General features: G+C 40.3%; 1 long non-coding RNA gene across 1 annotated transcript; it reads left to right on the top strand.

Annotated features, from left to right (window-relative positions):
• The first annotated feature begins 547 nt into the window (after positions 1-547).
• LOC149982489 (uncharacterized) lies at positions 548-17,768 on the top strand. The gene is made up of 2 exons (XR_016497156.1): positions 548-1,116; positions 6,706-17,768. It is a non-coding gene; the product is annotated as an uncharacterized LOC149982489 (long non-coding RNA).
• Positions 17,769-18,201: the final 433 nt, after the last annotated feature.

The following is an 18,201-nucleotide window of genomic DNA, read 5'->3' as shown; positions in this document are numbered from 1 at the left end:
CTGGTTTTCTTGTTAGATACTACTGCACTGTCCGAGATAGAAACACAAGCATTTCACTACACCCACAATAACATCTGCTAAACAAGTGTATGTGACCAATAAAATGTGATTTTGATTTTAAATTAACGTCCTATTTATCGAAGATGCTGGTGGCTGGGGTCAAAATTACTCCAAAGGATTTGAATTTGTTACAAGTCCATTTTGATACAGAAACACTAAACCATTATTTAGATTTATTAAGAATTGATTTACAAAGTCATGAAAATTTTGAATAATTGATTAAACCACATTTTGGCTATGATAAAAGATATGCCTAGAAGTATGGTTCAATGCAAATGTGTAGTGGGTGTAAAGTTTGTTTTAAACTCTCACTCATTAAACACGAATCAATCAACACATGCTTCTTTTTGATCGACTTAATATAATAAACTTATGAAATAAATGAAAATAAACTTTTGGTTCCTCAACTGCGTTGCCCACTCCCGTCAGCAGATGGCGATGTGCGTCTTTTAGGTTCAGGCGATGCTGCCAGTGTGACGTATAATCTAGTGGATGGGACACTCCTTCAAGAACAACAGCTTGTCAGACACCTCAGTAGCTTTCTAGCAAACACAACTACAACATTCACTCTCTTTACACGGTTTTGGTGTATATTAGTCGCTGTGTATTAAACACATTTTTGTCGTATGTACTTGTTGGCCCACTCAATTATATATTTACGTTGTTTGTCAGCTAGCTGGTTTGCTAAATTAGCTTAGAACTAGGCTTGTCGCTAATGCTAGCTAGCTAACATCTCCAACCATGAGTTCACTAAGCTACTCTCCTCCTGATAAAGAAGAGGAGGTCTGCTGGACGGAGTAAGAAGCTCTCGTCAAAGAGGAGGAGGAGGAAGATAAATATGTTACAATACAAAAACAAGTAGAGGGTGAGGCTGTGACTGTGAAAGAAGAAGAGAAGAGGAAGATGCGTTCAGAGTGAAAGAGGAGGACGATGTTACAGTAAAAGAAGAGGAGGAAGAGAAAGAGGAGGATGCAGTTTGTGGAGTGAAAGAGGAGGAGGGGGAGATTACTGTCACATTGGAGGAAGAAGAGGAGGTTGGAGATCTGTTTAACACCAGTAAGTACCATCTCTGCAGTCGTTGATCCAATATGCAGAAAAGGGGTTCTACACTTTAATGTTGTTCTGTAGGAATGGCTGAAGCTACACTGTAACGTGTAGAACATCAAGAGTGGACCATCAACAAAATGTTAACAATTGATCAAATGCATCCATTGACAATGCCTGAAATATTCTATTCCTCAATATCTCATATTAGCTTAGCCCAAGATGTACTCTTAGAGGGGCAATCAGCAGTTGTTACATCCATTTTGGGACTTATACATGAATGATATGTACCCATTGTTTCTTTAAGAATTCACTTATAAATACCTCATGAGCTTAGTTCAGCTGTTGTACCCCATTAGAACCCAGAATATAAGCTTTTATTTTCCCCAATGTTTGTCAGTAAATATAAACAAACACAGTATATCCTCAAAACATGGTTAAAACTATCATGTTGATATCATGGATGGTTGCATTTCTCCAGCCCCATCCCTCAGCTTTTACTGAAACGGGCAGGGAGTACGCTTTGTTATTGTGTCTACTGCTGATTGCTGCCCCCGTTACTCCTCAAGGTCCAAGGACTGTATGTTATTTTTAGAGGTAGACTGGCTCTTAGCTGCCAGAGCCAGTCTACCTCTGAAAATAACATACAGTCCTTGGACCTTTCTCAATTGCAATACTGTTAAGGGATTTTTTTTTATCAAAAATGACTAATTATGTATATATTTCAATCAGGACTGACTAATCTGAATACTATTATGTTACTCTATAGATGTATGAATTGTCTTTTTATCCTAGTACTGAATATAATGTGTGTAATTATAATCAAGAATTAGAACAAAGACTGTCTGTTCCTTGGTAGAAACGAATGAACTTATCGTCAGACTGGCTAGAATGCTTATCTACACAGGGAGACCTTGGCCTGGTCGTAAATTATCTAAACCTGTGGTGGACGATGTAGGAAGGCTTGTGAACTATACTGCCATTGTATCGGAGTGGAGGAGGGACGGGACAGTTTAAAACCTATGACGTCATTTTCAGTTTATAACCTGTTGTAAATTGTATCATGTTCAGTACTCTCGAGAATAAACGCTATTGCTTGATTTTGAGACTGGTCTCCGCCCATTTTATGCAAATAAGTATCTTCCAAATCCTTAGAAATGGGCTGAGTGTATTAATTGAATTGGGTAATAAACATATAGGAATTTAATTCCTCTAACAATTTGTCCTTCGAAGGCCGGGTCTAAATATCTGTCTCTGTTACCTGAAGGTCGTACGCCGTAAACCGTGCACGGGCGGGTCTAGTCCCGTTATTTTAAGACCTGGCCCCTGACTTGAGGTTAAAGAACAGGCCGGGTATACACCACAGACCGACAGGGATGGTGACTAGATCCAACGAACATTGCTTTTCCCAGTCGGTGACAAGGTCAGTAGCCTATATTCTCGATTCTGGGGGAAATGATTTAACTTCTTCGATATAGGGGGCGCTCTTTGAATTTTCGGATAAAAAAACGTTCCCGTTTTAAACAAGATATTTTGTCACGAAAAGATGCTCGACTATGCATATCATTGACAGCTTTGGAAAGAAAACACTCTGACGTTTCCAAAACTGCAAAGATATTATCTGTGAGTGCCACAGAACTGATGCTACAGGCGAAACCAAGATGAAATTTCAAACAGGAAATGCCACAGATTTTAAAGGCGCTGTGTTCCAATGTCTCCTTATATGGCTGTGAATGCGCAAGGAATGAGCCTACACTTTCTGTCGTTTCCCCAAGGTGTCTGCAGCATTGTGACAGATTTGTAGGCATATCATTGGAAGATTGACCATAAGAGACTACATTTACCAGGTGCTCGCTTGGTGTCCTCCGTTGCAATTATTGCGTAATCTCCAGCTGCGTGCATAGTTCCATTTGCTTCAGAGGAGAAACCCAACTGCCACGAATGACTTATCATCGAATAGATATGTGAAAAACACCTTGAGGATTGATTCTAAACAACGTTTGCCATGTTTATGTCGATATTATGGAGTTAATTTGGAAAAAAGTTTGGCGTTGTAATGACTGAATTTTCAGGTTTTTTTCTTAGCCAAACGTTATGAACAAAACGGAGCGATTTCTCCTACACAAATAATATTTTGGGAAAAACTGAACATTTGCTATCTGAGAGTCTCCTCATTGAAAACATCCGAAGTTCTTCAAAGGTAACTGATTTTATTTGAATGCTTTTCTTGTTTATTTGAAAATGTTGCCTACTGAATGCTAGGCAAAATTCTATTCTAGCTATCAATACTCTTACACAAATGCTTGTGTAGCTATGGTTGAAAAGCATATTTTGAAAATCTGAGATGACAGTGTTGTTAACAAAAGGCTAAGCTTGTGAGCCAATATATTTATTTCATTTCATTTGCGATTTTCATGAATAGTTAACGTTGCGTTATGCTAATGAGCTTGAGGCTATGATTACGCTCCCGGATACGGGATTGCTCGACGCTAGAGGTTAAGTTATCCTTGATTTGATGTTCACAAATGTTTAGATTTATCAAGGATAGGAGCTTTGCTATTCCAAACGGATCCAATGGGTTGTGTATGACCGATATACACTGGGTTTTGTATATACACTGGCAGGTTCGCAACAACCTGGGGTAAGGTTCACTACCATAAATAAACTAGCTTAACTTGTAACTCCCATCCCGTGAACGGGATCATTGTCATCATCTGACACTAATTAGCATAACGCAACGGACATAAATATTACTAGAAAATATTCCTATTCATGAAAATCACAAGTGAAATATATTGAAACACAACTTAGCCTTTTGTTAATCACCCTGTCATCTCAGATTGTCAAAATATGCTTTACAGCCAAAGCATCGATAGCCTAGCATAGCATTATGTTCAGCTAGCAGCAGGTAACATTGTCACAAATCAGAAAAGCAACAAATTAAATATTTTACCTTTGATGAGCTTTGCATGTTTTCACTCACGAGACTCCCAGTTAGATAGCAAATGTTCCTTTTTTCCAAAAATATTATTTTTGTAGGCAAAATAGCTCCGTTTGTTCTTCACGTTTGGCTGAGAAATCGACCGGAAATTGCGGTCACGACAACGCCAAAAAATATTCCAAATTAGCTCCATAATATCGACAGAAACATAGCAAACGTTGTTTATAATCAATCCTCAAGGTGTTTTTCAAATATCTATTCGATAATATATCCACCGGGACAATTGGTTTTTCAGTAGGAGCGAGAGGAAAAATGGCTACCTCTGTATTTTACGCAATAATCACTCTGAGAGCCATCAGTTGACCACTTGCGCAATGTAGCCGCTTACGGCTATTCTTCAACATAAAGGCGTGAAACTACGTCACAATGCTGTAGACACCTTGGGGAATACGTAGAAAAAGAAATCTGGTTGATAGCCCATTCACTGCTCAATAGGGACGCATCGTAACGCAGGGCATTCAAAACATGAGTCAATTCCAGATTGGATTTTTCTCAGGCTTTTGCCTGCAATATCAGTTCTGTTATACTCACAGACAATATTTTTACAGTTTTGGAAACTTTAGAGTTTTATATCCTAAGCTGTCAATTATATGCATATTCTAGCATCTTGTCCTGACAAAATATCCCATTTACTTTGGGAATGTTATTTTTCCAAAAATGAAAATACTGCCCCCTAGTCACAACAGGTTAATAGATCCGGGTGCCTTGGAGGCCAGAGGGGTTATTAAGACGGGACAGGCAGTCCAAATGAGGAGGAGAGGGAAGCCAAAATCTAGAGGAATGGGATAAAAGCCAAATCTATAGACAAGAGGTTCGAGGAGAGAGGGAAGCCTAATATAGCGAAGTGAGATACAAGATATTGGTATACTTTAAAATGACGCAGCATGAAATAGGAGGTTAACTCTCCCTGGGTAATAGCTTATAGTTGTAAGGGTGAGATCCATCGTGAGTCAACGCTATAGACAACGTTTCCACAAAGGAGAAAACGAAGGAGAGAACTACATAAGGGTAAACAACACATACACAGAACATAGAAATACACACATAGATAGTAAGTACGAACATTGCTACTAGGAGCGGCAATGAAGAAGGAGTGTCTTCATTTGGAATCGAATTTAGGCCGCTCAAATCAGCTCTTTTTTCAGTCAGTGTTCTGGAAGGAGTTGGGGCTAGGGTGCAATGTGTAAGGTGGTGCCAAGGTGCGCCTGATGTACCTTTGACCTGGACTGAGTGTGAAGTAACCTCCTTCACTTCGTACGGTCCAGTCCACCTGGATTCCAGCCACTTTCTCTTGTGGACTTTAATCCTCACCCAGTCACCAACCTTTACCTTCAGTGGTGGCGTGTCCCCCGGCAGCTCCCCCTCCTGGACCTTGTGAACCTGGGTAGAGAGTGCTGCAGAGAGAACCGTCAGTTTTTTCACATAATTAGACATGACAATTTGTTGTACATCAAGAGCGGGCATGTGGCCTCCCTCCCTTGGTGGACCAGGCATGACTCTTCCAGTCATTATCTCATGAGGAGAGAGATGGGTGCCTGCTCCTGGTGAGGCTCTCATGGCCATCAACGCCAGGGGCAGGGCTTCAACCCATGTCAACTTCGAACCTGCACATACTTTAGCTATCTTAGCTTTCAACTTTTGGTTTGACGTTCCCCAGACCTTGAGATTGGGGCCTGTACACAGATCCAAATCTGTGGGTTATGCCAAATCTTTCTTCCACCTGTCTTAGGTGTTAGTTACTGAAATATGAGCCATTGTCAATATACCTGGGTATTAGTTTGGTTTGTAGCCACTTGATGACTGACTTAGCATCCTCCCCTGCTGTTGGCATTGCCTCTACCCATTTGGAGAACCTATCTACCATGACTAAGAGATAGCGTTTCCCTTTAGATACATTGTCGGGGCCCATGTCGGTGTAGTCTATACTAATGTCCTGAAAACATGCATTGGGTACTGGGTATGAGCCCATTGGTGTTTGATATGGTTTCTTTGGGTTGTGGCTGCCACAAATGTTGCATTCGTCATAAAATAAGTCAGTCATATTTTTCATGTGAGGGTGCCACCAGACGTGCGAGACCTTTTGAAGGGTCATTAGTTTGCCTTCGTGTGTGTGGCCATGTGCTTCTCGTAAAAGTTCTGGGTCCATCAGTGTGGACTGCTCCATGGGCATAGGCTGAGTCTGTATAGATATTCACAGTCTTTCCTTTTCCTCTGATGAGGGCGTGTGTCAATCCGATGATTTCAGCTAATTGGGCCGATGCTGGTTGAGGGATGATGGCTGATTCAAGGGTGACATGTGAGCCGTCTGGGAGTTGCTGTACCACCGCATAGGCTGCTATGTTTCCTTCTTCTCCTTTGTAGCAGCAGCCATCAGTGTACAGCCATTGGTCGGGATTAGTCAGTGGTTCATTCTTCAGGTCTGGTCTCAGTTTTAATTATTGTGCCGCTCTCTCAGCACAAGAGTGGGGCAGTCCTTCTTCTGCGTTGAGTGCATCTGCCATATTTTTCTCTGTGTTCACAAACGTGTTATGTGACTGAGTGCATTTGTTCTGGATCTTGGTTTTTCTTTCAGCACTAAACGTGAATTCTTTACTCATCAGATACGCAGTGACGCCATGATGGGTGTGGATCTCCAATGGATGACACATCACGAGGTGAGCTGTTTTTTTTTTCAATAGCTTTTGCTACTGCAGCAACGTATCTGGAGCATGTTGTCTGTCCTACCTCAATGTGGTCAAGTTTTGAGGAGTGGTATATCAATACCTTTCTCTCCCCCTCTTGTTTCTGGAATAGGACGGACGAGGTGAATCCTTCCTTTTCAGAAACATCCAAATGGAACTTAATGTTGTAGTCAGGTGCAATCAGCGCTGCTGCCGCTGATAGATCTGTTTTCAGGAGTGCAAAGGCTGTTGAGGCTTCAGCCGTCCAGGCCAGGGGTGCATGGAGGTTCCTTGGTCGTAGGATGATCGGTGCTGCCACCCCCTCTGGGCCACACACAATGGTACAACACCTGATAGGTGTGGTCAGGTGCATCATGTCTTCGTCTCAGTCTTCAGTGTAGGGGCAGTCATCAGTGTCTCAGCTTGGGGAGTCTTATACGGGTGCAGAGTGTAGATTTGAGCTTTCAGTTGGTTGAACTTAAACTGGATGTGAGGGGTGGCAGGGCCTGTGGGTAGGCACTTTAGCCAGTACACTTCTTGGGTTTCAGACAGCGTGGGCGTCGGCAGGAGTGGCATCATCATAATTCTTACTGGGCGATCAGGTGTTGAAGAGGGAGGGTTGGTGGATACTGCCACTCCACTTTCAGTAAGATATATGGTGCACCCCATCTTGCATAAGAGGTCTCGTCCTAGTAGGTTGATCGGGCATTTTGGACAGTACAGGAACTGGTGCTTCAACTGAGAGTTTTCCCAGGAGAATGTTAAAGGGATAGTGCGGCTTTGAGCCTCAGGTGATCCCGTAACCCCTACCACCGATATGGAATCAGATGACAGCATTTGAGGGGACCTGATAGCAGAATAGGTGCATCCTGTATCTACCAGGAACTGATGGGGGACACCCTCAACTTCGCACATCATTGTTGGTTCAGTGTGCAGCTGAAAGTGTTGCCTTCCTTCTCCTGCCGTGGTGGTGGGCATCTTCATGGCCAGGGCATGGCGTTCCCTGCCATACCTTGGAACTGTGGTTGGTTGTAATCTTGCTGTTCCTGCTGAATGTGGCTAGATCCTGGGTGGTTGTATGCTGGCTGTTGCTGAGGTCCTGGTTGGTTGTAGTGAAAAGGGGGTGGTCCTCCTCTTCCTCTCCCTCTTCTTGGTGGTCCTCCACGTCCTCTTCCTCTCCATTGCAGTTGGTGCGGGGAGAGTGGTTTCATGTAATCTCTGGCAAAGTGACCGGGAATTCCGCAGTTAAAACACAGGTAGTTTCCCTCTCTGGGTGGTCCAGTGTAGGGACCCCGTTGAGCCCAATTTGGCTGTTGCTGTTGCAGGATATACTGCTATGGGGGAGGGTATTGGGGTGGTGGCTGCAGATATTTTATCTAATTCGTCTGATAATGTGTATAATGCGTTATCTTGGTTTTTTCAGTCCTTACTATGTGGTGTTTATTTCTATCGTTGTATGCTTAGCCCGTCCCTGGTCGAGACCAGGGATGTACTGTGGAGCTGACTCAGACTTCTCCCATGCGCCCCCACCCTCGCACAAAAAGATCTTATCAGTAACCTGGTGGCATTCACGTGTGTGCTTCTCCGGCATGTAATTTGAATTTGTTCAGCGATTTGTTTAGGTATTTTATAGAAATGATTCGGCGATTTCCTTTTGGAACAATATATCAGTGAATATATGCGGTTCTATAACAATTGTCAGAGTAATTCTAGCTCTGTAGGAAATATAGATAGAAATTTAGACAACTAAAAGTTGTTCAGTGAATTGTTTAAATACTTTCTGCAAATAATTCAGTAACTTCCATTTGGAACTTATATCAGTAAATTCAAGCGATTCTATAACAATTGTCAGAACAATTTTAACACTTTAGGCAATACCAGCAGAATTGAGAAACTGAAAATCAGTGTTAGCCCGGCCGCTTGTCAATCAAAGCGTCACGTTGATTCGACTATTGGGTGGCTAGGCTATCAGCACGAGTGCATAATAGCCCAGTTACGTAACTTATCCTGGCGGTTACTCCACAACAAACATTTCTCTCAATTTAATTTCCCCGGTCTCAAAATCGTGGAACGTCAACTCTAGTTCATACGTTTTCTCAATACTACATTCATTCGTACGAAATTCACATAGAATTTCTAACATTCATAATTGTGTCCATTACATGTTAAAACACAGCCTCTATTTAACGTCACCTCTATGCACAACCTAATATAATTAGAATTAGGACAGTTTTCTATGCAGATTTCAGAACAAATAGGGTCCCGAAGGAATTTAACACATTGGTCAATCACAATTCACACATTCCTATTAAAATAACTCAGTATAAGCCAATTAGAAAAAATAAAACAAGCAAAACAAGATCTCTTTGATCAATGCCTTAGGTTCTTATGTAAAAATAATTTGGCAACGATTCATACTCACGCTCAGTACTTTCTGATCAAAATTTGGTTTAGACTATAATACAATATGCAGATTTCGATTTAACAGGCTCTGCTTACCTTTTAAGTAGAGCGCTCTGATCAGGTTTCCTGAGGCAAGACGAATGGTTGTGGTAGCTGTACTACCGGTCACTCTTCCGTCAGATTTTGAGCCGCTGATTTGTCTCGCCTCTCACACCAACTTATCATAGATCGAATTCAGGAATAACCATCCTCATACTACCAAGTTCTGTTGATGTTCAATTACTGGAGAGTCGAGACCAAATCACGGACGCTGGACAGAGTGGATTTCAGTTGTAACAAAAGGCAGTTTTAATGAGTCAAAAGGTATCTTGTTTTACGTGCACGGACCTAGTTCATATAACTCATTAAGTGAGTCAGGTGAAAAAAGGGACTTAGACAAAGGTTACAACAGTTTTTATACATAGAATGATGTAGGTGGAGTCTTGTCGTGGTGGTCTTCTGACTGGTCCTGAAGAGATGGAGGCGGGCCTGCTCTACCCAGAGCAGGAGCCTCATTGGTGCACAGCAGAGTCTTGTTCTGAGCACCCGACCAGTAGAGGGTGTTGAGATGTGTGTTTATACAAGGAGATATTTGTGTATCTGGAAATCTGATACAGGAGAGCAGAGGGGGTCGTGAAAGAAGAGAACAGAGGGGGTCAGTTTTATGGCTGGGTGTATGTGTTCTTGCGATGGAATGTCTTTGTTTCCTGGGGTGGTAAGACAACAGAGCTGAGGGGGGGGGGGTAGTTTTATTGCTGGGTGAGTGAGCTGGTTCCTGTTTTAGCAGGGGTAAGTAAGATGACTTGAGTCAGGCGGTTTGGCTTGGCTCTGTATAATATATGAGCTATGTGTATGAATGTTTACATATATATGTATATGACAGAGTCGTGTTTAAATGAATGTATCATAGAAGAGAAAGTTACCAAAACCTGATGAATTCTAAGGAATAACGGACAATTACGATAGATTTGTGCCCATCAAAATGTTCTTATGAATTTAACGAAGTACATGGTACGTTTACATTTTTGGGTATAGAAAGTTGGAAGATCGGTTGGTTTTACTTTTTCGATGGAATTTAAAGCATAACTCAATCTGAATAGGGGATATATCTTTGACTAGAGGCAGGTTGACTTGCTGCGTCATTACGTTGAATACACAATAACGTTCCTCAAATTATGACAGAGAAAATTGGTTGTGTCATTTAGAGGGAAAATGTGTGCATTATAGCTTTGAGTCGCTTTTCAAAAGTGGCTAAAAGTTCCAAATACATTTTTAAAAAGTAGCTGAATATCGTCAGGATAGTCTGAGAAGATACGAAAAAACTAGCAACAAAATTGCTAGGCGTTCATTGGGGCTATATTTGGCTATAAGATAGGGAGGTAAGAATAGTTGAATCATAAAAAGTTATGATTGTTTCCCAGGTATTGATTTCTGGTTAGGTAACACCAGTGAATTCGAACAAGAGGTTAACGTATTCTAAACATTATCTGTTTTCATTACGGGGAACAATGAAAGGTCTACAAGTGGTATTGCTGGCTAGGAGTGTTTTATTTTAAAGGGACAGTGCACGTTTATCACAGTTGTGTGAGTGTAATGGCAAGGTATAAAGTATTTTGGGGAGACAATTTGGAGAAAGACTGAATGAGTTACATGAAACATCGAGGAAATTTAAAACAAATGATTTGAGGGTATTATCATAATTATTAGGTTTTGTTTTTGTAGTAAACGTTTGGGTTAATGGGATTTCCATGTTCCCAGAGAGAATATATCTTAAAGGAGTACACTCACATATGGAATATTAGGAGTTTTATTTTCTGAGTTTTAATTAAACAAATGAATTTTTTAACGTGTTCAGGATAGGGCGGTATTTCCCCTTTGGATGAATTGCGTGCCCATAGTAAAACTGCATAAAAATCTATCCTAAATTGCTAATATATGCATATTATTATTATTATTATTAGATAGAAAACACTCTGAAGCTTATAAAACCGTTTGAATTATGTCTGTGAGTATAACAGAACTCACAGGGCAGGCAATCTTCCAAACTAGTTTTGGAATCCTGAAAGTTGGGGCAACTTTGACGTCATCGCCCCCTCCCTTCCCAACCAGTTATGGATCTGGAAACACTTCCCATGTCTTCCACTAGATGTCCTCATTCAGTAGAGCGTTTAATGGTGCATATGCTGTGAACTTTGACCCAATGGGGTCAAAAACTGTAGGTGTCGCGAGGATTTTTGTGTGCGTGAAGGCGCGCTTTGGACAGAGAGCTTCCTTTGTTCCAGTCAGCCCCAGATGAACTAGGATTGTCCGGTTGGAATGCCATTAGTTTTGTACATCGATAACATCCTGAAGCTTGATCCTGCACTTAGTTTGACCAGTTTCGTCGACCTGTAATATGTAATTTGGAAGTTTGGATGCGCAATTATTCTGGACCAGAAGTCATTTTTTGGGCATTTGAGCTGAAAGTGGTAGCATATGCTACTACATGGACACTAGAATTGAACATTATGAAACAAAACAATGTATTGGGTAAGTATGACTCCTTCCACTACATTCTGATCGAAGACCATCAAAGGTAAGGGAATATTTATGTTGTAATTTTGTATTTCTGTTCCAACATAGTGGAGAAATATTGTTACGTCTGAGCGCCGTCTCAGATTATTGCATAGTAAACTAATTCCGTAACGTTAAAAAAAAGTGACACAGCGGTTGCATTAAGAACAAGTGTATCTTTCTAACTATATGTAGAACATGTATCTTTAGTCAAAGTTTATGATGAGTATTTCTGTTATCTGGCGTAGCTTTCTATTATTTCTCCGGACATTTTGGAGGATTTTCTGAACATGGCGTCAATGTAAACCGAGATTTATGGATATAAAATGCATACTATCGAACAAAACATAAATGTACTGTGTAACATGTCATATTACGGTCATCTGATGAAGATTTTCAAAAGGTTAGTGAATTATTTTAATTTTAATTCTGCTTTTGTCATTTTATCTTTTGTTGGACAAAACGGCTACGTTTTTTCTTTGTTTTGGTGGTGGTCTAACATAAATATATGCTGTGTTTTCGCCGTAAAACATTTTAAAAATCTGACACGCTGGGTAGATGAACAAGGTGTTTATCTTTCATTTGAGGTATTGGACTTGTTAATGTGTGGAGGTTAAATATTTGTAAGAATATTTTTGCATTCCCTGCGCCACCGTTTGAGTTGAACGGGGGGGGGGGGGGGGGGGGTGTAACCCTTGACCTGTTGTCATGGCTTTCCAGGTGGTCTGATCAGCCAATTTGTGGTCATGGGTAATAATGGTTTTTAAGGTAAATTAATTATAATGGAGTTTATAGCTCTTGGACACAATTATAGTTTGAATCAATGAGGAGAAAGTAGAATTGAGGCAGGACAAATTATGGGGAACGGGGAAACAAACTCTAGTGAGGAAGAAGTCCAGGTTCAGGGTTCTGTTTTAAACATTGGCTGTGAAGGTTTCAAATTGGCTACTATTGATTTAGTACTACAACAGGAACAGAAATCATATTAATCATTGATAATAAATGGGGGAGGATGGGGGAGGATGGTCCTTTGAGGTTTGGACAGGACACAGTTTAAGCCAATAGGGCAGGAAAATACATGATAGAAAAGGTGATTTTATAAGCATTAAAATTATTTATGAAAATAAATAAGTTGCAGTTCTCAGGGGTGGTAAATTACGGTAGATAAGGTATCTCAAACTATACAACATATATTAAATTATTGATGTGACTGATTTTTAAGGTTAACCCATGTTATTTTTTATAAAATACAGTGGATTCCCGAAGGAGAGATTTCATTAACACAGAAAAAAAGATTAGCATTAGTTTTGGCTTTATTTAACCATTAGAATATTTTTATTTAAATAGTATTAAAGTTTGACAGGGATATATGACATCTGTGGTGATTCAGGATTAGGGACAGGATCGAGAACCTTAAAACCTGTTAGGGATAGGGACAGCATTTTCACTTTGGATGAATTGCGTGCCCATAGTGAACTGCATCCTACTCTGTCCTAGACTGCTAATATATGCATATTATTATTACTATTGGATAGAAAACACTGAAGTTTCTAAAACTGATTGAATTATGTCTGTGAGTATAACAGAACTCATAGGGCAGGCAATCTTCCAAACAGGAAGTGGAAATTCTGAAGGTGGGTCGAATTTGAAGTCATCGCCTATTCACTTCCTAACAAGATATGGATCTGTTCGCACTTCCTACGCCTTCCACTAGATGTCAGCATTCAGTAGAACGTGGAATGAAGCCTCTAGTGTGATGTTTGACCAAATGGGAGGGGAATGAGTCACTGGCCTGGCAGAATGCCCTTTCCTGGTTGCGCAATTGTCTGTTGATATCGCCTGCGTTCCATGACTCTGCAGACAAAAACGAATGCTCCGGTTGGAACGTTATTGGATATATATGAAAATAACATCCTGAAAATGTATTCTCTACTTAGTTTGACCAGTTTATTCGACCTGGAATATCTTTTTGAAGTTTTCGTCCGAGTTCGCCTGGACCAGCGCCAGCTTTTGGGCACGTGAGCTAAAAGTGGTAGCAAATGCAGCTAATTGGACACTAGTAATGGCATTATGGAACAAAACAACGATTTATTGTGGAACTAGGATTCTTTGCACTGCATTCTGATGAAAGATCACCAAAGGTAAGGGAATATTTATGATGTTGCATTAAGAACCAGTGTATCTTTAATTATATGTAAAACATATATCTTTCATCAAAGTTTATGATGAGTATTTCTGTTATCTGATGTAGCTCTCTGTAATTACTCCTGATATTTTGGAGGCATTTCTGAACATGTCGTCAATGTAAACCGATATTTGTGGATATAAATATGCATATTATCGAACAAAACATAAATGTATTGTGTAACATGATGTCATATGAGTGTCATCTGATGGAGATTATCAAAGGTTAGTGAATCATTTTATCTCTAATTCTGTGTTTGTGACTATCTTTGGCTGGGAAAAATGGCTGTGTTTTTTTGGATTTGGTGGTGATCTAACGTAAATATATGTTGTGTTTTTGCTTTAAAACATTTTAAAATCGGACATGATGGGTAGATTAACAAGATGTTTATCTTTCATTTGCTGTATTGGACTTGTTAATGTGTGAAAGTTAAATATTTCTAAAAAATATTTTAGAATTTCCCGCGCCACCTTTTCAGCAGAATGTTGGGTGGGGTTCCGTTAGCGGAACGTGTGTCCTAGACAGGTTTTAATTAACCTATATGAGGACTTTAGAAATTGACTCCATAGACATGGTTTTCAAAAAAAAATCCATGAGTTTAGATAAAGCCAAACAGTGAGACATTTAGTTAAAATTTGGAAACAACACATAGTTTTAACAGACAGATAGGGGAAAGGGCAGAAAGAGGAGTCCTCCCCGCACTGCTGTGACCTTGAAGGTTTGAGAGCAGAGAGGGAAAGGTTTAGAAGGGGCGCCAGGAAATGAACACAGATACCTCTTAAAGTAGATAGGACACTTGACAGAGAATTGGTACAGGATAGATATGAATGGATGCCCAAGGGATAATTGAACATGTGGAGAATGAAAGGGGCGTTCCTACATGATAATGTCAGAACATAAGGATAATTGACTAATCTTACCTAAGTCATTGTTTGGAGTAGGCAAGGTTGTTACCTAGGCGTAGCCAGTTATCAAAGGGGGGATGGGTAAATTGTGGTCTAGGATAGGACACTTCGTGGCCTATTGGATAATAAACTAATAATAAACAAAAAAAATAGCTAACAAGTAGGCATAGAAGTTAAAGATGTAATCAGATAGAACATATGAGAAACTGTTTGTTAACCAAACCTGTATGTCCAAGATTTTATGCACTACAGGTGAACTGCAGGATAAGGTGATTCACTTAATCCAGTCCCTGAGGAGAATAGACGGGAAGCAGCACGTTGGGAGGGGCCATACCAAGGACTCCTGGTGACAGCCTTCGCTGTGAGAATAGCTAAAATAGCTACCTGGATTCATATCACACTGCGGGGGGGTAAGACACACTGAATCTGTCGAAACAAACGGTGTTCGAGAGGAGAACTGGAATTAACAGAATTCCAGGGGCCATCTCTCTAACGAAGACTTCCTTTTCCCGTCATTTCATCCCTGTGTTTTTTCTTAAAAGTGGAGGTGAGTCTGGCTACTGATGTGTTTTCTGGGAAAGGGTGGGGCTTTACAGGTGTGCTGGCCATCATGAGCTGTCTGATCGTGGGAGTCATATTCCGGATACACCATGAACCCGAGAAGGCCAAAGAGGGTAACTTGACTCATTTGCTAGACGAGGAGAATGTGATATTACCATAGCATCTTAGCAGGTCACTGGAACTGAATAGTAAGGAAGGGAGAGTGAGATTGGGAAGGATGTCTCAGTGGAGTTTTATGTAGACCAACTGGGGTCATTCACTCCTTGGCAGTCTAGAACCATGGGCCTCTATGGAAGGTATTTGCATAAATCACTGTGTAATTCATGGAATCAGGTCATAGCTCACACTGAAAGGGATGGCTATGTAAACCCATACACCCAATTTGGGACCAGATGGAGTATAGTAAGGGTTGGAGTTTCTGACTGTGTTCCCGAGCAGAGGAAGTATGGTATAAAGGTACGAATTAACATTAAAACGGTAAAGACCCAGGATCTCGGGTTATGGTATGTTGGCTTTGACCAGTTTTCAACTGATACTATGGTACCGTTCCAGGTGGCAGAGATTAGAGTTGGTAAGGAGACTATGGTCGGCCGGAGTTCAATCAATCTCCCTAACACAACGGACATTCCTAGTGTAATCATCCAGGGTAAAGGACCACTACGAATAATTCAGGTTAAAGATATATAAAGAGTATTACCAAGGCCTTGAGAGAACAAAATCAAATCAAATCATGACACGTATTAAAGTGAATACTGTATGGTAAAGTTGTTCACGAAAGCAGGAATGCCAGATAATGACAGTTGCATTGATTTGCACTATTTATATCCACAGGTTCCCTTTAAATCGAGACTACCTCCTTTTACAGTGACAGGAGGAGACTATTACTGTTTGGCCCGGTAAAGTACTTATGGGAAATATGTAGGGGAAGTTGTTACCTGCAATAGGACAGAGAATGTTATCACTGACGAGATTATGTCTGACATGACAGGCTGATTGAACTCTGGGGATTTCAATAAGGTAAAGTGGGCCAGGGCTGACATCTGGTGGTTGTGTGGAGGAATAATGTTAAGTTAAAAAAAATGCCTTTCACACTCATTCAACACCATGACATGAAGTTGGCCAAACGGGAGAAAAGAAGTACTCCATCTGGGTCTTTTGACAAGAGAGTATATATTGATAACATTGGGGTTCCACGGGGGATACCAGACGAGTTCAAAGCAAGAAATCAGATTAGAGTTAAGTATTTTCTAGTGGTCCACTCCCAAATAAGAATGTGAATTGGATCAATTATATTTATGATAATCCACAGCGCTTCATCAATTATACCAGAGATGTAATGAATTGCTTGGCAGAATAGAATAGTCTTGGATTTGTTTGTTGGCTGAAAATGGTGAGAGTGTATGGAGGTGGTTTATTCTCCGATGACACAGCTCCTGACGGATCAGTGACCAAGGCCTGGCTGGTTTAACCACCCTGGCTCACGAGTTGGCAAAAAACTCTGGGGTGAATACGTTTCTGACTAATTGGTTTGATAGTATGTTTGGAAAATGGAAAAATGTCATGATCACTGTGTTGTGGGCTACCTTCACCTGTTTGACGGTTTTAGTTTTTGTGTGGCTGTTGTCTAACTCCCTGTGTATCAGGATTTCCAGGACTGGAGAAATCGATGACATAACAGGTGTTGAGATACGGACTGGTCTGATCCGTGGAATGATGAATGCATGCCCCCAGAACAAGTAGACGAATCCGGATCCTTCATATGCGAGGAACTTGTGTTTTGATTAGACCATTTTGATATTTAGAGATGTTAGGTTGTATCTTGTTTCAATGTTAGACGGTTTCTTTGATGAAGATTGTAACGAAAATCCTGATAAGAAGAGTTATGATTCTGATATAGGCCTAAAAACAGTCAGAGTGAATGCAAGTATTGGTTTATGTTAGGTGGTATTTTGATAATGACTAATTATGTATACATTTCAATCAGGACTGACTAATCAGAATACTATTATGTTACTGTATAGATGTATGAACTTTCTTTTAATCCTAGTACTGAATATAATGTGTGTATTTATAATCAAGAATTAGAACAAAGACTGTCTGTTCCTTGGTAGAAACGAATGAACTTATCGTCAGACTGGCTAGAATGCTTATCTACACAGGGAGACCTTGGCCTGGTCGTAAATGATCTAAACCTGTGGTGGACGATGTAGGAAGGCTTGTGAACTATACTGCCATTGTATCGGAGTGGAGGAGGGACGGGACAGTTTAAAACCTGATGACATCATTTTCAGTTTATAACCTGTTCTAAATTGTATCATGTTCAGTACTCTCGAGAATAAACACTATTGCTCGATTTTGAGACTGGTCTCTGCCCATTTTATGCAAATAAGTATCTTACAAATCCTTAGAAATGGGCTGAGCGTATTATTTGAATTGGGTAATAAACATATAGGAATTTAATTCCTCTAACAAATAAGTTTCTAGAAACATAAATCGCTGTACTTTCATATCACATCAACATAATTTCACACAATACTTTCATATCACATCAGAATAATTTCAAATAATACTTTCATACCACATCAAAATTATTTCAAATAATAGTTTCATATCACATCAAAATTATTTTAAATACTTTCACATCAAAATAGGAAACCAGTTGCGATGCCCCAAAAGGTAAACCAAATTAGTTTCTTGTCATTTCTCCTTCCTTGGGGCTTCTTTTCTTATTTGGACTTTATATGGAGGTTGGCAACCAACTTTAAGGTGCATTACCACCATCAACTGGAC

This window comes from Oncorhynchus mykiss, chromosome 7, assembly GCF_057628025.1.
Source record: "Oncorhynchus mykiss isolate SJ-2025 chromosome 7, ASM5762802v1, whole genome shotgun sequence".
NCBI classification, from domain to species: Eukaryota; Metazoa; Chordata; class Actinopteri; order Salmoniformes; family Salmonidae; genus Oncorhynchus; species Oncorhynchus mykiss.
Note: the sequence above shows the minus strand (reverse complement) of the source record. Positions and strands in the feature narration are given on the sequence as shown.